The sequence below is a fragment of the Theropithecus gelada genome, chromosome 11 (assembly GCF_003255815.1).
Source record: "Theropithecus gelada isolate Dixy chromosome 11, Tgel_1.0, whole genome shotgun sequence".
Taxonomy (NCBI): Eukaryota; Metazoa; Chordata; class Mammalia; order Primates; family Cercopithecidae; genus Theropithecus; species Theropithecus gelada.
The window spans coordinates 121,130,450-121,156,280 of NC_037679.1; the positions used below are offsets into that span (position 1 = coordinate 121,130,450).

The 25,831-nt window shown below is 38.5% G+C and overlaps 1 pseudogene; it reads left to right on the forward strand.

The window, feature by feature from the left end:
• The first annotated feature begins 7,759 nt into the window (after positions 1–7,759).
• LOC112635031 lies at positions 7,760–25,595 on the forward strand (annotated as a pseudogene).
• Positions 25,596–25,831: the final 236 nt, after the last annotated feature.

The window sequence follows — 25,831 nt, forward strand, 5'->3', positions numbered from 1 at the left end:
TTTTTTTTTTTTTTTTTTTTTTTTTTTTTTTGATGTTTATCATAGGCTTTTTTTTTTTTTTTGTAATACTTTAAGTTCTAGGGTACATGTGCACAACGTGGAGGTTTGTTACATATATACTTGTGTCATGTTGGTGTGCTGCACCCATCAACTCGTCAGCACCCATCAACTCATCATTTGCATCAGATATAACTCCCAATGCCATCTCTCCCCCCTCCCCCCTCCCCATAATAGGCCCTGGTGTGTGATGTTCCCCTTCCAGAGTCCAAGTGATCTCATTGTTCAATTCCCACCTATGAGTGAGAACATGCAGTGTTTGGTTTTCTGTTCTTGCGATAGTTTGCTGAGAATGATGGTTTCCAGCTGCATCCATGTCCCTGCAAAGGACACGAACTCATCCTTTTTTATGGCTGCATAGTATTCCATGGTGTGTATGTGTCACATTTTCTTAATCCAATCTGTCACTGATGGACATTTGGGTTGATTCCAGGTCTTTGCTATTGTGAATAGTGCCACATTAAACATACATGTGCATGTGTCTTTATAGTAGCATGATTTATAATCCTTTGGGTATATACCCAGTAATAGGATCACTGGGTCAAATGCTATTTCTGGTTCTAGATTCTTGAGGAATTATCACTGTCTTCCACAATGATTGAACTAATTTACACTCCCACCAACAGTGTAAAAGCATTCCTGTTTCTCTACATCCTCTCCATCATCTGTTGTTTCCTGACTTTTTAATGATCGCCATTCTAACTGGTGTGAGATGGTATCTCATTGTGGTTTTGATTTGCATTTCTCTGATAACCAGTAATAATGAGCATTTTTTTCATCTGTCTGTTGGCTGCATAAATGTCTTCTTTTGAGAAGTGTCTGTTCATATCCTTTGCCCACTTTTTGATGGTTTTTTTTTTCTTGTAAATTTGTTTAAGTTGTTTATAGATTGTGGCTATTAGCCCTTTGTCAGATGGGTAGATTGCAAAAATTTTCTTCCTTTTGCAGGTTGCCTATTCACTCTGATGGTAGTTTACTTTGCCATACAGCAGCTCTTTAGTTTAATTAGATCCCATTTGTCAATTTTGGCTTTTGTTGCCATTGCTTTTGATGTTTTAGACATGAAGTCCTTGCCCATGCCTATATCCTGAATGGTATTGTCTAGGTTTTCTTCTAGGGTTTTTATGGTTTTAGATTTAACATTTAAGTCTTTAATCCATCTTGAATTAATTTTTATATGGTGTAAGGAAGGGATCCAGTTTCAGCTTTCTACATATGACTAGCCAGTTTTCCAAGCACCATTTATTAAATAGGGAATCCTTTCCCCATTTCTGGTTTTTGTCAAGTTTGTCAAAGATCAGATGGTTGTAGATGTGTGGTGTTATTTCTGAGGCCTCTATTCTGTTCCATTGATCTATATCTCTGTTTTGGTACCAGTACCATGCTGTTTTGGTTACCGTAGCTTTGTAGTATAGTTCGAAGTCAGATAGTGTGATGCCCCCAGCTTTGTTCTTTTGGCTTAGGATTGTCTTGGTGATGCGGGGTCTTTTTTGGTTCCATACGAACTTTAAAGTAGTTTTTTCCAATTCTGTGTAGAAAGTCGTTGGTAGCTTATTGGGGATGGCATTGAATCTATAAATTACCTTAGGCAGTATGGCCATTTTCATGATATTGATTATTCCTATCCATGAGTATGGAATATTCTTCCATTTGTTTGTGTCCTCTTTTATTTCACTGAGCAGTGGTTTGTAGTTCTTCTTAAAGAGGTCCTTCACATCCCTTGTAAGTTGGATTCCTAGGTATTTTATTCTCTTTGAAGCAATTGTGAATGGGAGTTCACTCATGATTTGGCTGTTTATCTGTTATTGGTATATAGGAATGCTTGTGATTTTTGCACATTGATTTTGTATCCTGAGACTTTGCTGAAGTTGTTTATCAGCTTAAGGAGATTTTGGGCTGAGACGATGGGGTTTTCTAAACATACAATCATCTTATCTGCAAACAGGGACAATTTGACTTCCTGTTTTCCTAATTGAATATCCTTTATCTCTTTCTCTTGCCTGATTTCCCTGGCCAGAACTTCCAACACTATGTTGAATAGGAGTGGTGAGAGAGGGCATCCCTGTCTTGTGCCAGTTTTCAAAGGGAATGCTTCCAGTTTTTGCCCATTCAGTATGATATTGGCTCTGTGTTTGTCATAAATAGTCTTATTATTTTGAGATACGTTCCATCAATACCTAGTTTATTAAGAGTTTTGGCATGAAGCATTGTTGAAATTTATCAAAGGCCTTTTCTGCATCTATTGAGATAATCATGTGGTTTTTGTTGTTGGTTCTGTTTTTGTGATGGATTAGGTTTATTGATTTGCATATGTTGAACCAGTCTTGCATACCTGGGATGAGGCCCACTTGATCATGGTGGATAAGCTTTTTTGATGTGCTGCTGGATTCGTTTTGCCAGTATTTTATTGAGAATTTTCACATTGATGTTCATCAGAGATATTGGTCTAAAATTCTCTTTTTTGTGTGTGTGTCTCTTCCAGCCTTTGGTATCAGGATGATGCTGGCCTCATAAAATGAATTAGGAAGGACTCTCTCTTTTTCTTTTGATTGGAATAGTTTCAGAAGGCATGGTACCAGCTCTTCTTTGTACCTCAGGTAGAATTCAGCTGTGAATTCATCTGGTCCTGGACTTTTTTAGTTGGTAGGCTCTTAATTATTGCCTCAATTTCAGAGCCTGTTATTGGTCTATTCAGAGATTCAACTTCTTCCTGGTTTAGTCTTGGGAGGGTGAACGTGTCCAGGAATTTGTCTATTTCTTCTAGATTTTCTAGTTTATTTGGGTAAAGGTGTTTATAGTATTCTCTGATGGTAGTTTGTATTTCTGTGGGATCAATGGTGATATACCCTTTATCATTTTTTATTGCATCTATTTCATTCTTCTCTCTTTTCTTTTTTATTAGTTTTACTAGCAGTCTATCAGTTTTGTTGATCTTTTCAAAAAAGGAGCTCCTGGACTGACTGATTTTTTGAAGGGTTTTTATGTCTTTATCTCCTTCAGTTCTGCTCTGATCTTAGTTATTTCTTGCCTTCTCCTAGCTTTTGAATGTGTTTGCTCTTGCTTCTCTATTTCTTTTAATTGTGATGGTAGGGTGTCGAGTTTAGATCTTTCCTGCTTTCTCTTGTAGGCATTTAGTGCTATAAATTTCCTTCTACACACTGCTTTAAATGTGTCTCAGAGATTCTGGTATGTTGTATCTTTGTTCTCATTGGTTTCAAAGAACATCTTCATTTCTACCTTCATTTCATTATTTACCCAGTAGTCATTCAGGAGCCAGTTGTTCAGCTGCCTTGTAGTTGTGCAGTTTTGAGTGAGAGTCTTAATCCTGAGTTCTATTTTGATTGCATTGTGGTCTGAGAGACAGTTTCTTGTGATTTCTTTCTTTTACATTTGCTGAGCAGTACTTTACTTAAATTATGTGATTAATTTTAGAATATGTGCAATGTGGTACTCAGAATAATGTATATTGTGTTGATTTGGGGTGGAGAGTTCTGTAGATGTCTATTAGGTCTGCTTGGTGCAGAGCTGAGTTCAAGTCCTGGACATCCTTGTTAACCTTCTGTCTCCTTGATCTGTCTATTAAAGACAGTAGGGTGTTAAAGTCTTCCATTATTATTGTGTGGAAGTCTAAGTCTCTTTGTAGGTCTCTAAGAACTTGCTTTATGAATCTGGGTGCTCCTGTGTTGGGTGCATATATATTTAGGATAGTTAGCTCTTCTTGTTGAGTTACTCCCTGTACCATTACATAATTGCCTTCTTTGTCTCTTTTGATCTTTGTAGGTTTAAAGTCTGTTTTATCAGAGACTAGGATTGCAACTCCTGCCTGTTTTTGTTTTCTGTTTGCTTGGTAGATCTTCCTCCATCCCTTTATTTTGAGTCTATGTGTGTCTGTGCACGTGAGATGGGTCTCCAGAATACAACGCACTGATGGGTCTTGACTCTTCATCCAATTTGCCAGTCTGTGTCTTTTAATTGGGGCATTTAGCCCATTTACATTTATGGTTAATATTGTTATGTGTGAATTTGATCCTGTCATTATGATGTTAGCTGGTTATTTTGCCCATTAGTTGATGCAGTTTCTCCCTAGCATCAATGGTCTTTACAATTTGGCATGCTTTTGCAGTGGCTGGTACTGGTTGTCCCTTTCCATGTTTAGTGCTTCCTTCAGGAGCTCTTGTAAGGCAGGCCTGGTGGTGACAAAATCTCTCAGCATTTGCTTGTTTGTAAAGGATTTTATTTCTCCTTCACTTATGAAGCTTAGTTTGGCTGGATATGAATTTCTGGGTTGAAAATTGTTTTCTTTAAGAATGTTGAATATTGGCCCCTACTCTCTTCTGGCTTGTAGGATTTCTGCCGAGAGATCTGCTGTTAGTCTGATGGGCTTCCCTCTGTGGGTAACCCGACCTTTCTCTCTGGCTGCCCTTAACATTTTTTCTTTCATTTCAACCTTGGTGATTCTGACAATTATGTGTCTTGGAGTTGCTCTTCTCAAGGAGTATTTTTGTGGTGTTCTCTGTATTTCCTGAACTTGAATGTTGGCCTACCTTGCTAGGTTAGGGAAGTTCTCCTGGATAGTATCCTGAAGAGTGTTTTCCAACTTGGTTCCATTCTCCCCGTCACTTTCAGGTACACCATTCAAATGTAGATTTGGTCTTTTCACATAGTTCCGTATTTCTTGGATGCTTTGTTCATTTCTTTTTACTCTTTTTTTCTTTAAACGTGTCTTCTCGCTTTATTTCATTAATTTGATCTTCAATCACTGATACCCTTTCTTCCACTTGATCAAATCAACCATTGAAGCTTGTGCATGTATCACTAAGTTCTCGTGCCATGGTTTTCAGCTCCATGAGGTCTTTTAAGGTCTTCCCTACACTGTTTTTTCTAGTTAGCCATTCGTCTAATCTTTTTTCAAGGTTTTTAGCTTCCTTGCAATGGGTTAGAACATGCTCCTTCAGCTCGGAGAAATATGTTATTACCAACCTTCTGAAGTCTACTTCTGTCAGCTCGTCAAAGTCATTCTCCATCCCGCTTTGTTCCATTGCTGGTGAGGAACTGTGATCCTTTGGAGGAGAAAAGGCAATCTGGTTTTTAGAATTTTCAGCTTTTCTGCCCTGGTTTCTCCCCATCTTTGTGGTTTTATCTACCTTTGGTCTTTCATGTTGGTGACCTACAGATGGAGTTTGGTTTAGATGTTCTTTTTGTTGATGTTGATGCTATTCCTTTTTGTTTGTTAGTTTTCCTTCTAAGAGTCATGTCCCTTAGCTGCAGTTCTGTTGGAGTTTGCTGGAGGTCCACTCCAGACCTTGTTTGCCTGGGTATCACCAGCAGAGGCTGCACAACAGCAAATATTGCAGAACAGCAAATATTGCTGCCTGATCCTTCCTCTGGAAGCTTCATCCCAGAGGGGCACCCACCTGTATGAGGTGTCTGTCAGCTCCTGCTTGAAGGTTTCTCCCAGTTGGCTACACAGGAGTCAGCAACCCACTTGAGGAGGCAGTCTGTCCATTCTCAGAGCTCAATCGCCATGCTGGGAGAACCCCTGCTCTCTTTAGAGCTGTCAGATAGGAAGTTTAAGTCTGCAGAAGTTTCTGCTGCCTTTGTTCAGCTATGCCCTGCCCCCAGAGGTGGAGTGTATACAGGCAGTAGGCCTTGCTGTGCTGCAGTGGGCTCCACTGAGTTTGAGCTTCCTGGCCACTTTGTTTACCTACTCAAGCCTCAGCAATGGCGGACACCCTTCCCCCAGTCAGGCTGCAGCCTTGCATGTCAATCTCAGACTGCTGCTAGCAGTGAGCAAGGCTCCGTGGGTGTGGTACCCACCAATCCAGGCATGGGAGAGAATCTCCTGGTCTGCCAGTTGCTAAGACCATGGAAAAAGCACAGTATTTGGGCAAGAGTGTCCCGTTTTTCTAGGTACAGTCTGTCACGGCTTCCCTTGGCTAGGAAAGGGAAATACCCCAACCCCTTGTGCTTTCTGGGTGAGACGATGCCACATCCTGCTTCAGCTCACCCTCCGTGGGCTGCACCCACTGTCCAACCAGTCCTAATGAGATGAACCAGGTACTTCAGTTGGAAATGCAGAAATCACCCCTCTTCTGCATCGATCATGCTGGGAGCTGTAGACCAGAGCTGTTTGTATTCGACCATCTTGGAATGGAGCTACAAAATACTTTTTAAATGAAAGAGAATGCAAGCGACTTAATTATGTAATTCAGCTTAATCCCTTATGCTCTCAGTTTTCATGTTTTGAGTTTCCCATACTGGAGTGTGGTTATTAAATGTGTGTCCTATTTCTTTGGATGGTGCACTGGCTGAGTGTGTGAGTAAATTTTTTAGAATGACCTAGGTTCATAAACTAACTTGTTGATTCCTTGTTTTCTGAGTAACTGTAGATACATACCTTGAGGGTTTTCATGCTGTAGTATTTCCACAATAAATGGTGGTGATATTTTTCACCTTTGGAAGTGAGTAAAGTTCTAGAAAATCCTTAGGTGAAATGATTTTAAATCAAAATAATATTTTACAACAATTATATGGCATTATGTTAGAATGAATGCACAATTGGGAACTAATCCAAGAAGCTTATGCCAAAACTATACGTATATTTGTGAAAATAAAGTGGTGAGATTTGGCTGCTTGGAAACAGAAGGCAAAGGTTTCTGTGAAACAGAATATGCCCTTTATTTCCCAGGTATTTGTTCTATCACAGTATATATAACATAGTAAGAGCTTTATTTGGGTGCTTAGTCTGGTACCTGAAATGTGTTAGTGAATGTTGAAAATCACATTATCTTGACTTTTTTCTGTCAATGACCAAATTTTTTGCAAGCATTATCTCAATATAATTTTTAACTGGTAAACCAATGAATAGATTGTGACACAATTTCAGCATCAGTTAATATTCAAATAGGATCAGGTAAACAGAAATTATATATTATAGTGGAAGTCAGACCTAGGTTAGAAACTGAACTTGACTATATTTACTTTGCTGTGTTTCCATGCAAAAATCAAATGTCTTTGATCCCCATTTATAAAGTGGAGATGAATTTACACATTTTATAGAGCTGTTGACTAAGGATTATGGATAATTTATGTAAATGTGTAGGAACCACTATAGGCACTTAGTATGTGATAACTATGGCTCCATTACAAAAGGTTTAATATCAGTCGGGGTGTATGTGTGTGTTCGTGTGTGTGTATACATACGTGTAGTTTATGTGTTAGTGAATCCTTTTCTTAGCCAAATCTTAAGCCCTTATACAGAAAGAAAAAAAAAAAAACAAAATTAAGAGAACAGAGATTGGGTGAGGCTGGTAAAGGGAGAAAGGAGTCTTGTCTGGCCAGTGCATGTCATGGCCCTCAGCAAGCTTCCATGACCATCCCTGTTGCCCTTTACAGAGGCCTAGAGTTCTAGAGAACAGCATGGAAACCATGTTAATGGATTTTAAAAACCTCAAGTGCAAGAATGGAATCTTCTTTATTAACTGATACAGGTATCACATGTGGCCTTGCACTAAGTAGGTGATTAGCCACAGCTTACTACTCCACTACTGAAGTTTTTGCTCCATGTTTGACTACACAACAGAGTTAACATTTGAAGGAGAATTAGGAAACCCACTAGCAAGCCTATGTCATTTAATGGATGTAATAATAGCATCATTTTTTTCCAGATCTAGGTTGGAATTTGCCCCTGACAAATAAGAAAATGAGGAGTGATGCAAGCGATATGTTGGCTGCGGCATTGGAGCAGATGGATGGTATCATAGCAGGTGATCTGCATCCTCTGAAAGACAGAATCACAACATTTACTCTGCTCACTTCACTTTTTCACTACAACTTTCATATTATCTTTTTACTTGATTTTCATTTTTTAGCCCTATGTCTTTTGCTTCCCTCTAATTTCATTTTTGTTCCTCTTCTCCATTTTCTGCCAGCATTATTCTCAAACATTATTTTAAAATATCAAAAATTCCAGTTCCAGCCTAGGTTTCCAATCAAAGATAAAGAATCTGCATCTCAGGTGGTTGTGGTGTAGGTGGTCTGTGGACCATACTTTGAGGGACACTGCTCTACCCAGTAACCATAAATGTTCTGATCTGTTTTCCTGAATTCAAAATTCAGTTTCCACCAATGACTCTCATATCTATTTTTTTTAAGAGAAGAGGTCTTGCTCTGTTGCTCAAGCTGGAGTGCAGTGGCTATTTACAGACACGATTGCCTGTGAATAACATGCATAGGGCAACCTTGAAGTGCTGGGCTCAAGCAATCTTCCCACCTCAAGTACCTGCGATTACAGGCACGCGCCACTGCACCCAGCTTGTTCACATCTATTTACCTTCCCAATTCTTTGCTAAGCTTCCAGTCCCTATCTCTAATTTCCAACCAGATATCTCTCTGGAAGAGTCCTATAGGCACATCAGCGTAATCATTTAACACATTGAGCTCATTATCTTTCCTTGGAATTTACTCTAATAGCCTTTATCTGGGTTCATTTCATAACCCTTCATCCACAGTTTTTCTAAGCCAGAAATCATTTGGTCCAGTATTGGTCCAGAATGAACCAGTTCTAATATTTGTATTTTCTCATCTTCGACTTTCTTATCCATGATCTCCACGATGCCAGCACACCTCACACCAAAGCCCACCAGGCTCTTTTTCTTTCTATACCCCTTGATTGGCCTCCTTGTTAAGAATTGCACCATGGATATTTACCATCAACTACATGGTTTTAATTTTTGCACCATGTAAATCTGACTTGGAGAGATTTATGTGATTGAATTCTCTTTTTTCTGTTTCTTTTCTTTGTTCCTTACTGTGACTAGACTGGTTTACCACCTTTGGCTTTGATATTTTTATCTAACATAAATCCCATTGCTCTCTCTGTGATTTTGTTTAACTTAGGTTCTAAGGCCCTGGAATATTCCAATGGGATTTTCGTTTGGCAATCTCCCACCTCTCCATTCATGGGAAGTTTGCGAGCTCTGCACCTTGTGGAAGACCTGCGTGGATTGTTAGAGAAGATGGAAACAGATGAGAAAGAAGGCTTGAGATGCCAGATCCCAGATTCAACAGCAGAAATGCTTATTGAATGGCTTCAGAGTCAAATGGTAGGTGTCTGCCTGTTGTAAATTCTGTATTATGAATCTTTTGTTGCTTATTCCAAAATTTAGAACATAGAGTAGCTGATTAGAACAAAAAAAAAGTATAGGGCAGCAGATGTGCTCTATTGTATTCCTTAAGATATCTTAACTTTCTTTTGACTCTAAGGATAACTTTTTAAAAAGTGCTATTAGTGTACATTTTATAAATACCAACAACAGGGCACCTGATTCTGCCCATAAAAACAGACTGGCTTTTAGATTGTGCTTGAGTGACCTAGTGTGGCTTAAATCAAATAGTCCTATAAGGGAAAGAATCTTGCACGTAGATGATTTCTCAGTTATATTGGGTTATTCATTATAAAGGACCCAATGGCAATACTAAGTGGAAAGCATAATGAAAGACATTCAAAAAGTCACAGCGGTTTCCAGCAGTATTTGACCTGAAGTGCCACCTGGTGGTTTATTTCAATCTTTTCAGTTCCAGTTCTCGAATTAAATTGTGGATTTGGGCCTTTAACCCATTTACACATAGTGTTCCATTATTGGAACGCTAAGCTTGTGGGAGTTATTTATATCCTACTGCTCAAGGTCATTGCCAAGTTCTAATTTTTCACAGAAAAATTCGCAACCTCCAGCATAAATGGGTTAATAGTGTTACCCACTAAACAACGAGGTCTCTTTCTAGGCATCCTTCTCAAAAATTGGTGATGTGGCAGAGCTACCCTTTGTCTGGGTACAGCAGTAAATACCATGGTTTTAATCTGTGATGAACACATAAAATCTAAAGAGTGTCACAAAAGCAGATTCAGTGGAGGACAGAGGAAAGGAGATATTTTGTGTTTAAAGGATATTCAGTTTTCAGTAAGATGCAATAATATGCTAAGGAGCTAACTGTGTTGATATAAAAACTAATGAGAATTGTATGAAAGAATCCTGATCTACTTTTGGATCTGTGGTAGACATGAAAACTGCTTGCTTTGGGAACTTTAAGAGTACATCCTACAGTTAAAACGTTTTCATAGGATGTGACACAAATACTAGAGCTCCCAGCCAGTCCTGTGCTGAATACTGTGTGTTCCCACCTGGTTTACCTCTGCGTTTCTGAGTGCAAATAGTAGAATCCATCCTTTAGCGGGTGTGCAGCTACACACACTTGACCATTGGCACACTTGACCATTGGAGATATTTTACTTGTTAAAATACATAATGCCTTACTATTATACTTTATATTTCCTCTGCAAATTTCTCCTCCAGAGATTTAAAGGTCCAGGTTTGCTGATTTCTTTGGGGATTGCTTCATGCTCTGAAATTGGTGTTTCCTGGCATATTCCTTAGTCTATTTCAATGTCCTATCTCACCCCTTCTTTACTCCATGTTCTTCTGACCATTTAGCATGCAGTAGAAAGGGACTTTACTATTGTTAGAAGAATCTATTTCTATCCCACACCCAGAGGCCACCAATGGCAATAGTAGCCTAAGCATACCTGTAGTTCAATTTTTGACATGTGTCTAAAACATTTCCATTAACATGTGCTTAATTTGTTCTGTGAAAGTATGTCGAGAAATGATAAAAAGTAATGATGATTACATCTGAATATAAGTTAGATCATGACACTCACTCCTTTTTTCAGAAACTGCCAATGGCATCACATCTTACTCAGAGTAAAAACCACAGTGCTTACTGTGGGCTGCAAGGCCTCGTAGGATTTGCTCCCCATGACTTTCTGACCTCATCTCTCATCACACATCTCCTTATTCACTCCACGCCAAGCACACTGGCTATTTCACTGATTCTTAAACATGCCACGTACACTGGCCTCTGAGCCTTTGTACTGGCTTTTCCAGGCACTGGCTTTTCACTCTGCCTGGAAAGCTCTTTCCCCAGATGTTTGTATGGCTAGCTCCCTCATATTCTTCTGGTATTTACTCAAAAGTCCTGCTCTCAGTGAGGCCGTGCATCACCACCCTAACTAAAATTATACCCATTTATTCTTTGTCTTACCTCTCCCTGCTTTATTTTGTTCTTAGCATTCACCACTTTCTTATGTACAATGTATTTGTAATGTTTATATCATTTATTTTCCGTCTTTTCAACTGGAATGTAACCATCATGAATCTGATTTTTGCCCTTAGTTTTAAAAAGTTCCTGTATCCCTAGTGCTTAGAAGAATGCCTGGCTCAGTAGTTATATTTGTAATGAATGATGCTCCATGGATGATAAAGTGGAATACACGTTTAAATGAATGGAAGTTGTTTTAAATTTATTCCTTGGATGGGTAATGTCTTGTCGACCAATGTTTTTAGTTGCGTTCTATCTTATTATTTGACATTTTAACCGTAAGAATCCATAAAATGACAAATATTTTACAGAACTAATGAAGATTCTGTTTTTATCCTAAAAGTAACAATAACAAAATAAACTAGATGTGGATCCAGAGAGATAAGAGACTTTTGTTGCTGTTACTAAATTTATTTATATCCATCTAACTTATTTATAAGAATTCCTCACCTTGACCCCAAGCTTTCAAATTACGTGTGTTTTCTCGAGCACACAGAGAATGACAGGATGAAAGAAGAAAGACAGCAAAAGGCAAAAAGAGCAGGACTGGCTGTTTGGAACCATAAAAGCATAGGAGTGAAATTGAGTTGTCACCACACACCTACCATGTTAGACTTTATTTCAGAACCAAAAAGCAACTTGGGCCGCATTGGGAATCCAACAAGTAGAGGATTATATGCTTATAATCAGTGATTGGCTGATAATATTAGATTTTTCCAATTTAATATTTCAAAAGTTGGGATGTGTTTTATGATCTTAAAATGGGGATATGTATACATTTTAGCTCAGATCCATCCTCCTTTTCTCTCTCCCTTCTTTCCTTTTTTTTTTTTAATTGAGATACTTTGAATAGTTCATTTTAGAGACAGAAAGTACATTGGTGACTGCCAGGAGCTGAGGGGAGCAGGGAATGGGAAGATAATACTTATTGCACATAGAATTTCAGTTTTGCAAGATGAAAAGAGTTTATTTAGATGGATGATGGTGATGGCTGCAAAACAATGTAAATGTACTTACTACCACTGAACTATACACTTTAGAAGGGTTAAAATGGTAAATTTTACATATATATTTTACCACAATACAAAATTAAAATTGATGGCGTCCTAGAATTTAAGGAACACAGAATCCTAGCAAATTCCCCCTTCATATTTGAGTATGGTAAAACTGCCCAAATAACAATAAAAGAGATTGTGAAGTTTAAAAAAAGGAAGCAGTTAATGATAAGGCAGGACTGCATCTAGGCAGTTTCAAATGCAGGCTGTAGTAACAGCAGACCTCCACACACACTATTGGCTGGATATTGTACTGTGGAAATCCCCACGTTGATTCCAGTTTCAACTTAGCTGAATTGGATGTGGTCAGTAAAAGGTTGCACCATGAGCTAAAGTAGAAAGGTAAAGTGATTTAGGCTGCTCTTCCGTGCTTTGAAAGTCAGATTGACTCAACGGGAGTTTATACTTAAATACATTTTAAATTAGGTGCTCAGGATTTTATAAGCACCCCATGACTGGAAGAATGGAAGAATCAAAAGAAATGTAAGACAGTTTTGCACTGAGAAACTTAGGCTGAGAGACCAACTCACATAAAATTATTAGTCATCCACCTGAGGCAGAATAGGATGAAACACTAAAGAGCACAGTTTAAGACAAGACCCAAGTCAGCCAGTAGATGGGGAAAGGAGAATGGCACAATGTAATGAGGAGGAGGTAGAAATGGGTTATGAAAGTTGGATTGACCTGAGAGGGAGGAGTGGGAGGTGAGTAGAGTGTTGGGTACAAAACCTTGGGATAGTTGTTGTAAAGGAAAATGGAAGAAAGCTCATTAAAAGGAAGAAATGGAAAATGATAAGTAGAAGTGGTGATTACAGGTCCCAGTGAAACAGGAAATCAAGGTTCCAAACTAGAAGTGGAATGATGAGCTTTCAGGAAGGAGTTAAGAATCAGTTCTCCCAAGCCTGCAGGAAGAAAGAAAGGAAAGAAATAAGAGGTAATATATTTTATACTATTACACACTGAGGAAGAAAGTGTCTAGGGGAGCTCACACAAGATGGCCTTAACTATTGTCCATTACAAAGGCTCTGAGATCACCTCCTAAACATAGTGGGAAGAGAGAGTACAGGCTTGGGGAGAAAGGAGCCAGTCTAGATAGAGGTCAACCATGGAGTGCATACCAGATTATAGAGGACACATAAATAAAGACCCACTGAGAAGCAAGAAGGCCAGATCAAAACCAAACCTGCAGTCATCTTTTATTCAACCGTGTTTATTGAACACCGGTTGTCATTCTTCCATTCCACAGACATTTAGTTATCACCCACTGTGTGTCACATGCCAAGGCAAATCTACTTGCAAAGAATGCAGAGTCTATTAGAAGAGAGAGACATGTATGCAGTCAAGTCTAACCTTAGTGCATTCAGAGTAACGCCTGCTGTAATGAAGGTTCATCTAGATACTGTTGCTGGCACATAGTAAACAGTGAATTCAGGGAAGACTTCACAGACCAAGCCCTAATAGAGGTGGACCTTAAGGAATGGGGAAAGAAGAAGAAAGGGTGGGAAAAGACGGTCCGTGCAGAAGGAGTAAAAGTGTGTGAGAGAGCATGCCATATATGCGGAGGTTTTGAGTGACCTGGTAGGTAGAAGAATATGGGAGTTGGAGGAATAATAGAGACAATAGGGTATTTACCTAATGGATCTTACTGCCAATATTCTTAATTCAAAGGAAACAAAATTGGCAGAAATATAAACACATGTGGACAGAACAGTCTTTACCCACTTAACACAAGGATGTAACATTGATCGCTCTTAAATTCTGCTTTATGTTCCTATAGTGAGTTTTAATATACTAAACTACCCTTGAGCATTATGAGTGCTTGTAAATATCAGTACAGTATTGAGAAACATAAATATGCTCATTTTGAGTCAATTTTCAGTATCTGTTTCTATTTGGGGCTCATTTTGGAGAACTGGTTTTGGAGCACCTCACTTCCATATCATACAAAGTAGCTTGGGAGGAAACGGTGCTCTCTTCTTGCTATAATTTCCTCCAACCAGAAAAAAGATCATTTTTGTTTCGTTTTTCTTAAGACAGGGTCTCACTTTGTTGCCCAGTCTGGAGTGCAGTGGTGCAAACATGGCTCACTGTAGCCTCTACCTCCCGGGCTCAAGTGATCCTCCTTCCTCAGTCTCCAGAGTAACTAGGACCACAGGCACACACACCATGGTTGGCAGTTTTTTTGTTTTTTGTTTTTTTTTTAGACAGAGTCTCACTCCATCGCCCAGGCTGGAGTGCAGTGGCGCGATCTCGGCTCACTGCACATGCTTGGCTGTTTTATTTATTTATTTGTTTATGTGTTTATTTTAGAGATGGGGTCTCACCATGTTGCTTATGCTGGTCTCAAACTTCTGGTCAAAGCAATCCTCAGCCTCCCAAAGTGCTGGAATTACAGGCATGCACCACCACACTTGGCCAGTTTTGCTTTTTGTCCTCACTAAACAGCAGTTGGTTTTTTTTTTTTTTTTTTCCTACTTAGTTAAATGTATCTGTTTCTAAAATATTATTACTTGTATGGGATTTTAAAAACAGATGTCTGTTTTTTCTGGTTCTGAATTTGAAGGTATTATTTTCTTTTTCAGTTGAACCCTGGGTGGCCCCATCTAACACTTTTGAATTTCAACTGGCTTTTATTTCTATTGCATTTGAATGAAGAATCAGGAAATTCTATTGGGATTACATATTTTATGGTTATGCTGAGATTATGAGAGATACTGCCTACACTACTGCATATATTTCAAAATGATGTTTTTAGGTTTTCTGTTCTTTGTGAGCCTCTTCGTGTGTCTTTCATGACTTGCATATGAGACAGCTGAGGAAGAAACAATCTATATGTCGTTTCTCAGTCTATACTTCCTTTGGCATTTATACCATGCATAAATATGCCCAAATATGATTTTTTTAAAAAAAAAGCGTGTGGGGCATGAGGGAGGGGAAGAAATAGTAAGTAAGCTTCAATATACACAGAGCACTGAGCCAGATGCTGGGGAGGTTACAAAACAATTTATAGGCTCTGCCCTGGAATAGAAGGTAACGTTATATGAACAAGCAAACTCATAAGAAGTTAATAAGGTCAGAACAGAAAGTGTTAAAATGCAGGTAAGTGAGGCTAGTCGGAGCTACCAGGGGAAGTCACTGTGGCCTGAGTGTTTATGCTTTTGGAGGAAGAGAGACAGACCTCAACAGCTAGGGGTGCCCCCTACACACTCACAAAGCTTTGCCTGCCCCTGGGTGTGTGTCTGCTCTCAGTGGAGATACCAGTATCCACTGTGCCTTGTAAGTCATTATTTTTTGCTTGTTAAGAAATGTTTAGTTTGGCAAAAACATGCTTATACGCTTAACATGCCTGTCTTACCTCTTTTGTGGTAAATGAACCAAATTGCATTCTCGTATTTTCTGTTTGACAGTGACAGCTGTGCCAGATTCAATTCAGGCCCCTTGGACTAAGAACACTTGTGATTTTCATGTATCTACAATATATCATTCTTAGAGAAGATCAGCCTTACCTATATTATTTCCTTTTTCAGACAAATGGACACCTACCTGGGAATGGAGATGTATAGCAAGAAAGGTTGGCACGTTTACAAAATGATAAAGTATCCCTTATTCTTCAGGCAAGTGATTTTTAAATATTGTTCTTTCCTTGCAGCATACTTACAAAGACTGTTTTAAATTGGGGTGGCAAATTCAGATTGCTTGCAACCTGACTGCTAATAGAAACCAGTTCTATTAGCAACCAGACTGCTAATAGAAATAAGCACGGTAAGCCATCTGTACACAATAGGGAGTAGTGGACTGGGGCAAAATGATGGTTTGTACACCCAGTTTAGAAGGAGCTGCCATTAACCTCAGCTCTTCTGGGGCCAGTCTGAATACAGGTGCAATGTCATCTGATTTTATCTGTCATCTGATCTGATCGATTTTTTTTTTTGGAGGCAGGGTCTTCTTACATTGCCCAGGCTAGTCTTGAACTCCTAGGCTCAAGCAATCTTCCTACCTCAGTCTCCTAAGTAGCTGGGATTACAGGTGTGCAGCACTATACTTGGCTGGATCTGACTTTAAAATATATTTTAATATGTATCAGAAATTTGGATATATGAATATAGCATAAAATCTGTATATATGTAAATTTATATTTCTGAATCTGAAATCTGAATAAATATATTTAATTTTTTCAATTTTAAAAATGATACCCTGTGTGCAGCCTGGGTGACAGAGCAAGACTCCGTCTCAAGAAAAAAAAAAATGATACCCTGTGTGAGACAAAACACAACAGTGACTAGAATCCTCCTTGTGGGCTAAATTTGAGTTTGTTTCTTCATAATGTTTTAAATGCTTGACAAACATTTTTCTTTGGTATATTGAGCAAAATGAACTGAAGTATGTTTTTCTTTGGTATACTGAGCAAAATGAATTGAAGTGTATTTACTGGGTGATGATTATTGAGGAAAATCTCAGAGATCGGCTCTAAGCATTAGAGTTGAAGGACTAGCCCCACAGCTCCTCATGGACCTTTGAGTATACTGAGTTGCCAGGGCTTTGAACACATCTATGAACTGTGTCATCTTCAAAGAGCTCATGGAACTTGAATTCCCTGGGTTCTTTTCCTTATTCTTCTTGAAGTATCGAATTTGAATAGCTCTTGATAATTTCTATTTGAAACATTAACTTCATTTCCTCTCTTCTAATCCTATTTCCACCCTGCCCACAAAAAAAGATGTGCACACTCTCTCTCATAAATGGTTGAAGTGGCTTTAACCAAAAAAATAGTGTACATTACTAATCTACACAAATTTTCTCTGAAATTGTACAGGGCTCCTTAAATCAAAAAGCAATATATAAATAGGAATGCGAGGGACCACTGTCTTCTTGGTACTTCTCAGATTTTTTTTCTTTACGATCGTATGAGTGGTAGGATCATTCCTTTTTTTGTTCCATTTAGAGAAATAACGTATGCAGTTGGACCCAAATTCTTTTTCACTCATCGCAGTATTTTATTCTAAATACAGCTAAGTGTGTTAACAGACCAGGTGGAGGATGAGGGAGAGAAGATTAGAGATTTGGAGTTTTGTCTTGAAGAGCACAGAGAGAAGTTGAATGCCACAAAAGAAATACTGCAGCAGGTATGTGCAGAGGCCAAAACCAAAATAGCATTTCCCTGCTGAACTATTTGAGATGCTACATTTCTATGTTGTGTTTGCTCTGATGCAGCAGTAAGTTTCTTGATTCACTTAGACCAGCACATTTAAAAAAAAAATTGAGAGTAGCAGAGTCTCAAAACACATGCACACAATATAAAGTGTTTATGTAATTAGAATCTGCAACAAAATGTCAATAGTGTTGTGGCTTGTTTTAATTTTCTTTCTTTGCATTCAGATGGTTTCCTAACTCTCGCCTATAAGCATATGTTTTATGATTAAGAAAAAAGAATAATAGTAAAAAATCTAAGAATCCAATTTAAAAGTGGGTGAAGATTTGAATAGACGTTTCTCAAAAGAAGACGTACAAATGGCAAATAGATATATGAAAAGGTGCTCAAGATCATTGATCATCAGAGAAATGCAAATCAAAACTACAATGAGATACTATCTCACCCCAGCTAAAAGGGCTTTTATCCAAAAGACAGGCAGTAACAAATGCTGGCAAGGATGTGGAGAAAAGGGAACCCTTGTACACTGTTGGTGGGAATGTAAATTCGTACAACTACTTTGGAGAACACAGTTTGGAGGTTCCTCAAAAAACTAAAAATCGAGCTACCATATGATCCAGCAATGCCACTGCTGTATATATACCCGAAGGAAAGGAAATCAGTATATCAAAGAAGTATCTGTGTTCTTGTGTTCACTGCAGCTCTGTTCACAGCCACCAAGATTTGGAAGCAACCTAAATGTCCATCAACAAATGACTGGATAAAGAAAATGTAGTACTTATACACAATGGAGTATGATTCAGCCGTAAAAAAGAATGAGATCCAGTCATTTGCAACAACATGAATGGAACTAGAGGTTGTTATGTGTAAAATAAGCCAAGCACAGAAAAACAAACACCTCATGTTTTCATTTGTGGGATCTAAAAATAAAACAATTGAACTCATGGAAATAGAGTAGAAGGATGGTTACCAGAGGCTGGATATGGTAGTGGGGGATGAAGGAAGAGGTGGAGGATGCTGAAGGGGTAGAGAATGATAGTTTGAATAAGGTCTAGTATTTAGTAGTACGTCAGGGTGACTATAGTCAATAATAATCCAAGTGTACATTTGAAAATAAGAGTATAACTGGATTGTTTGTAACACAAAGGATAAATGCTTGAGAAGATGGGGACCTCATTTTCCATGATGTGATTATTACACATTGTATACCTGTATCAAAACATCTCATGTACCCCACAAATATATATACCTACTATGTACTCACAAAATTAAAAATTAGAAAAAGAAAAAAGAAAAAAGATAAGCACCATCTATAACACATAGGACAGGCTCCGTAAGGTTGTGGATGGAGTATGCACTGGAGCAAAACCTCGTAGGTTTCCACTCCTGCTGTGCCTCTTTTTTTCTCCCCACTCTATGACATTAGGCAAGTTCCTAACCTCTCTATTACTAAGTTTCCTCATCTTTTGATTAAGGATAATAAGAATTTCTACCTGATAAGATTTTTGTGAGGACTGAAACAGTATATGTCATAACGGTTGCCTGGCATATAACAAACTTAGTATCATCATCATCATCATAAATGTTATCATCAGACTTAAGTATATATATGGTTTATGCATGTGTATCTACGTAACATGTCTCCCTCAGAAAACTGACATGTGTTTATTTCTGCTCAAAGGAGGGTAACGAAAGTGAATGATTTTTTATTTTATTTTATCTTATTTTTGAGATGGAGTCTCGTTGCCCAGGCTGGAGTGCAGTGGCGTGATCTTGGCTCACTGTAATCTCTGCCTCCTGGGTTCAAGCAATTCTCCTGCCTCAGCCTCTCAAGTAGCTGGGACTACAGGCACCTGCCACTACACTAGCTAATTTTTGTATTTTTAGTAGAAATGAGGTTTCACCATACTGTCCAGGCTTGTCTCAAACTCCTGACCACAAATGATCCACCCCCCTCAGCCTCCCAAAGTGCTGGGATTATAGGCGTGAGCCACAGCACCCAGCCTAAAGTGAATAATTTTTAAAAAGTGTGTATATTCAGTAATTATACTTTACTACATCCTCTACTTAATAGGTGCTGCTTTACAATCATAAATGAGGTAAATTCACATGTGGCTGTTTATAATAAAAGAATTATTGGCCGGGCGCGGTGGCTCAAGCCTGTAATCCCAGCACTTTGGGAGGCCGAGACGGGCAGATCACGAGGTCAGGAGATCGAGACCATCCTGGCTAACACGGTGAAACCCTGTCTCTACTAAGAAATACAAAAAACTAGCTGGGCAAGGTGGTGGGTGCCTGTAGTCCCAGCTACTTGGGAGGCTGAGGCAGGAGAATGGCGTAAACCCGGGAGGTGGAGCTTGCAGTGAGCCGAGATCCGGCCACTGCACTCCAGCCTGGGCGACAGAGTGAGACCCCGTCTCAAAAAAAAAAAAAGAATTATTGAATGTATCTTTTAAATTCCAACAGGAGCTTCTAAGTAGGACATTCTCAGAAACTCAGAAGTTGGATCTGATGGCTGAAATATCTAACTTGAAGTTGAAACTGACGGCTGTAGAGAAGGACAGATTGGATTATGAAGATAAGTTCAGAGACACAGAGGTGAGTGATACAGTCTCTCCTCTCTCTCTCTCTGTCACTCTGTCTCTGTCTCTCATACACGGACATTCCTAGAGCAAAGTTGAAATTCTCTGGAGGTGTGCAAGGAAGGCAGTTAATTACTACGTGCCCTCATCCTGCTTCATTTTAAGGATAATCTTTGATTACATTGACTTTCTATCACAAAATGCTAATGACAATTTTTAGTTTTAGACTTTTGATATGAAATATTAATCCTTTTATCAACCTTTAGAAATAATTTTGACTTTAGGATATTTGGAGCATCTGTCCATTCATACTAGTTTTCCTAATTTTGTAAATAATGGGCTTAAATGCATGATTTTACTAGTAGTTATTCTTTAGGCACACTGATTATTTACTATATAATTGGATTTTAAAAATCTGTATAGAAAACATACTTACATTATATAATCACAAAATCGCAGAGCCTTTTTGAGGGATCGTATTGATGAATATCACTAAGGACTCATATTATGCAAGGATGATTGGTTAACCGGGAAAAGGTGATTTTTTTCTTTGAACTTGAATTCCGACCTGTTAGATGACGAATCACAAATATGTTATTGAATAATGTCCAACAGCTCTTGACCTAATTCATAAGAAGAAAATATATATCATCTAATTGAAATATTGTATGATTATTAAGTGACTCCTAAGGAGTAATTGTATAATTATGATAGGTAATATTTTGCCCATTTTATAAGAGACCACAATTTAAAAGCCTATAGGTTTACTGGGAAGTGTATTTCATTACAGCATCCCTTCTCTTAGCCTTTGTGAACTTGAATCTTTATACTTGGGAGTTTAAAATAATCCCTATTCACAAAGTTTTATTTCCTTATAGCATTGTTCTACTTGTAATTTTTGGCATTCTTGGACAATTTTGTCCTGTAGTCTATGAATTTGTGACCCAGGAATACATGCATGTCTTTGTAAAAAGAGAGAAGCTGGCCAGGCACAGTGGATAACGCCTGTAATCCCAACACTTTGGGAGTCCAAGGAGGATGGATCACTTGAGGTCAGGAGTTAAAGACCAGCTTGGTCAACATGGTGAAACCCTTGGCTCTACTAAAAATACAAAAACTAGCTGGGTGTGGTGGTAGGCACCTGTAATCCCAGTTACTGTGGAGGCTGAGGCAGGAGAATGTCTTGAACCCGGGAGGCTGAGGTTGCAGTGAGCTGAGATGGCGGCACTGCACTCCAGCCTGGGTGACAGAGCAAGACTCCATCATAAAAAAAAAAAAAAAAAAAAGAGAGAGAGAGGAGAGAGAAGCAGAAATATAGTAACCATTGTAGGTATCTTTGTGGCTTGTAGTAAAAAATAAGTCATCTCCCATGCAGGGTATTTGAGTGTCTCTTTTGGAGGAGTTAATATTGCTTAACACTCTAATTTTGTTTCCTACTCTCTGGGCTCTGGACAAAAATACACCACGATTTATCAGAATACTTGGACAAGTTTTATGAGCAAATTGGTTCTTTAAAAAGTGACACTAAATAAAATAAAAAGTGGGAGTAGAAAAGGTGTAAAATTGTGTTGTGTTATGTAAACATTAAGATTGTTTTCTCTTTTATTTTCTAATTACGTAATTAGGTGAACAGCAGGGCCCTCATCCACTTTCCAGTTGAGAATTGTCATCAAACTTACAGTAAACTCAATCCCTGATAAGCTTCTAATAAATATCCAACACTATTGCTAAAATGTATGCACATACCCAGAGATTAGAGAATAGTTGAGAAACTTTGTGATGTTATATATGACAATAATTAAAATAGTCCTCAAAATTAAAACTGATTTGACTATTCTCATGTTCCTGTTATCATCCACTTAATAAAAATAAAATATTTCCCTGGCTATTTCATGAATCTTAAGGATTCATGGGCTTAAAGGATTTAATTTTCATTTCTTTCTCCCATATTGGGTTGATGAGCAATCCACATTTTTGTGGACAAAGGGAGAAATTACAAATTTAAAAAAATACCCATGTATCACTGAGAAGGTTCAAAAGGTAAATGGCTTTACTAAAGAATGTGATATATTTAAAATATAAAATAGCATTCTATAAAATAGAATAGAAATAGCACTCTATGAAATAGCATTCATAGAGTCATTTTTAAGATAGAAATATCTGACAAATAATAGATATTAAGCTACATTTCTTTTTTTTTTTTTTTTTTAGACGGAGTCTCACTCTGTCGCCCAGGCTGGAGTGCAGTGGCCGGATCTCGGCTCACTGCAAGCTCCGCCTCCCGGGTTCATGCCATTCTCCCGCCTCAGCCTCCCAAGTAGCTGAGACTACAGGGGCCCGCCACCACGCCCGGCTAGTTTTTTGTATTTTTAGTAGAGACGGGGTTTCACCATGTTAGCCAGGATAGTCTCGATCTCCTGACCTCGTGATCCACCCACCCCGGCCTCCCAAAGTGCTGGGATTACAGGCTTGAGCCACCGCGCCCGGCCTAAGCTACATTTCTTAATCAAAATTATAGTCACCTTTTATTTTCATAAACCCATCACTTTAGGGGAGAGGCATTGGGGATTTAAAGGAATGGTTTTGTTTGTTTGTTTGTTTTTGACAGAGCGCAATCTCAGCTCACTGCAACCTCTGCCTCCCGGGTTCAAGTGATTCTCCTGCTTCAGCCTCCTGAGTAACTGGGACTATGGGCGTGCGCCACCACACCCGGCCAATTTTTTGTATTTTAGTAGAGACGGGTTTCACCATGTTGGCCAGGATGGTCTTGATCTCCTGACCTTGTGATTCAGCTATCTTGGCCTCCCAAAGTGCTGGGATTACAAGCGTGAGCCACTGCTCCCAGCCAATGCTTTGTTTATTAAGGAGGTAGATTTATTTCTATTTGTCTCATCTGATTTATTCAACTTTAACTCTAGCAGCTGGTGACTTCTTATGATGTCCAAGCTGCTATTTTGTAGGTATAGGTAACTGTGTTACCACTTTCCTAATGCACTTTCTTGTTTCTTCTTGGACAGGGCCTGATTCAGGAGATCGATGATTTGAGGTTAAAAGTCAGTGAAATGGACAGTGAGAGACTTCAGTATGAAAAAAAGCTTAAATCAACCAAAGTAAGTTTTTCTCATGGGTTAACATTTTCAAATGGCTCCACTGTTCATCTATGACCAATAATATAAATAACATGTTTTCTACTTAGTATATGATAAAGAAGGTATTATAAAAGTAAATGAAGCTCCCCCTAAGCTGAAACCTTCTTGAATTTAAACACCACTGATCCGAATTTAAAAACAAGGCTTAACTCTTCCAACAGAACATAACCTCCCCTTTCTCTGAGTTGTATCTAACCTCCTTTATAAACTGGTACTATTTTCTGGGTTATTTAGTATGTCTTTTTCTATCTGTAGTTTTCTTTCACTCCTCTGTCTCTCTACCAGTCTTTAATGGCCAAACTTTCTAGCATGAAAATCAAGGTGGGTCAGATGCAGTATGAAAAGCAGCGGATGGAACAAAAATGGGAGTCACTGAAGGTGTAGTAGACGTTGGGTGATGGGGTCCGTGGCCTGTTGCTTTCTGGCTTGTGTTGTTTTGCTGTGATGATGTTTTAGTGGCATGTGCATTCATTCTGTGTGTGTCACCTGTTGATTAAAATCACCTCAAGCTGATTGAAGGAACAATGGGATCCCTGATGTTGTTTTCAGAAATACATGAACTAATTAGTGAAATATAATAAACAGGTAAAATGAAAGAATTTATAAATTAAACTCCCTTAGACTGAGACCCAAGCCTAGTAAAATAATTGTAAACATTCACCTGTGAAAGAATTCTGTTTTGTATCCACGGTAGAGGTCACTTTCCTCTTTAGGGACTTTCTTGATGGTAAATGTACAGCGGTTGACATTATCATGGCTGCGAATAGAAATGACTGCTGAGAAGCAGCACGGTGAGAACAGGTTCACACCTCCTGCCAGTGCTACTGAAAATTTTTTGTACTTGTCCACTGTGCTCCTACCAGAAGTCAAAACTATAGGGCCAACTGCCTCGCCTCATTGGAGAACTATGTCTTCTCATAGTACTAAATGTAGTAAATATATCTTTAGAGATTCTGAAAGTAAAATGTGGCATTGAATATAAAGCTGTACGTCTTAGCATTGCATAGTTGTATTTTCTGTGTTAAATACAGCCAGCAAAATTTGTTTGCTAAAGCTAATTCTTTACTAAAAGCAAACTGAAAATTTAAACATTAGTGCATAGAATGATGAACTTGAAATCTTATATACAGTTGTATGGTTAAAAATTAAAAGAGGGCTTAAATATCTGTTTTCTAATTTATTTTTTCCCATTGTTACAGGAGATTCTGTCCTTTCATCTTAGTGATGAAGGTGAATTATTTAATTCCCTGATTTGGCTAAAGTTGTTCATGACTTGCTACCTTACCCATTAATGAAACTCTGTGCTTGTCAAGGAGGCATGAGTGCCAACTTGAAATGCCGAATAAATGTCAAGCTAGTCTTTTCCAATTTGCATTTTATTTTGCTTTTATGACACTAAGTATCTAATTTGATTATCTTCCTTGACTAACTTGGTCATATTTTTAAAATTGATATAAGATTTAAACCTTAGGGCTATCCTATCCCTAATTATACTTTAAAAGATCTCTTTTTAATTTGATTACAAAGAAATGTGAAATAATTATACAATAACTATTATAAATGGGACTTCTGCTAATAATCTTTTTTTCCCCTGCCTCTGCCTCCAGAGCAGGTGGGATTACAGGTACATGTCACCACTTCCAGCTAATTTTTTGTATTGTTAGTAAAGTCGGAGTTTCACCATGTTGGCCAGGCTGGTCTTGAACTCTTGACCTCAAGTGATCTGCCAGCCTTGGCCTCCCAAAGTGCTGGGATTACAGGCGTGAGCCACCATGCCTGGTCTTCTGATAGTCTTGCTTCCTGCTTTTTATTGCCCTTGCCTGATTTCTGATGCTTGCATGTAAATTTTGTGGGTTTTGTTTTGTTTTTGTTTTTGTTTTGAGACAGAGTCTTGCTCTGTTTCCCAGGTTGGAGCGCAGTGGCACGATCTTGGCTTACTGCAACCTCTGCTTCCCAGTTCAATCGATTCTCCTGCCTCAGCCTCAGGAAGAGCTGGGATTACAGACGTGCACTACCACACCTGGATAGTTTTTTTGTATTTTTAGTAGAGATGGGGTTTCATCATGTTGGCCAGGCTGGTCTCAAACTCCTGACCTCAATTGATCCACCCGCTTCAGCCTCCCAAAATGCTAGAATTACAAGCGTGAGCCACCATGCCCAGCTGCTTCTAAATTCTTGTAGATTTGTTTCATTCATAAAACCTGATTATTGATTTAAAGAGCTAATATGCTCTCTGAATGTTCTTTTTTAGTCATGATCTGCTATTTTTGAATGAATTTGTAACTTGTAGGATGAACTGGCATCTTTAAAAGAACAACTAGAAGAAAAGGAATCTGAAGTAAAAAGGCTACAAGAAAAATTGGTTTGCAAGATGAAAGGAGAAGGGGTTGAAATTATTGATAGAGATAAGAAGATATATTTCACGTGTGTTATCTCATTTTTTTAAGTCCTCAAAATCTGTGGAAGAAACCGATGATAGTCAATATGTAGTTTCAGCATCAAAGAAAGAGTAGCAGAATCCAGCCAGGCCCAGAACCACAGGGAATTCTCCAAGACTCTTTACTGTGACTGGGAATCCATTAACTTCCTCTTCAGCACCTGGAAAAGGGGAATTCTGTACTTTATTTGGTGTTTAGGATTACTAGACTGTAAATTCTCATCACAAGAATGGACTTGTTTCCA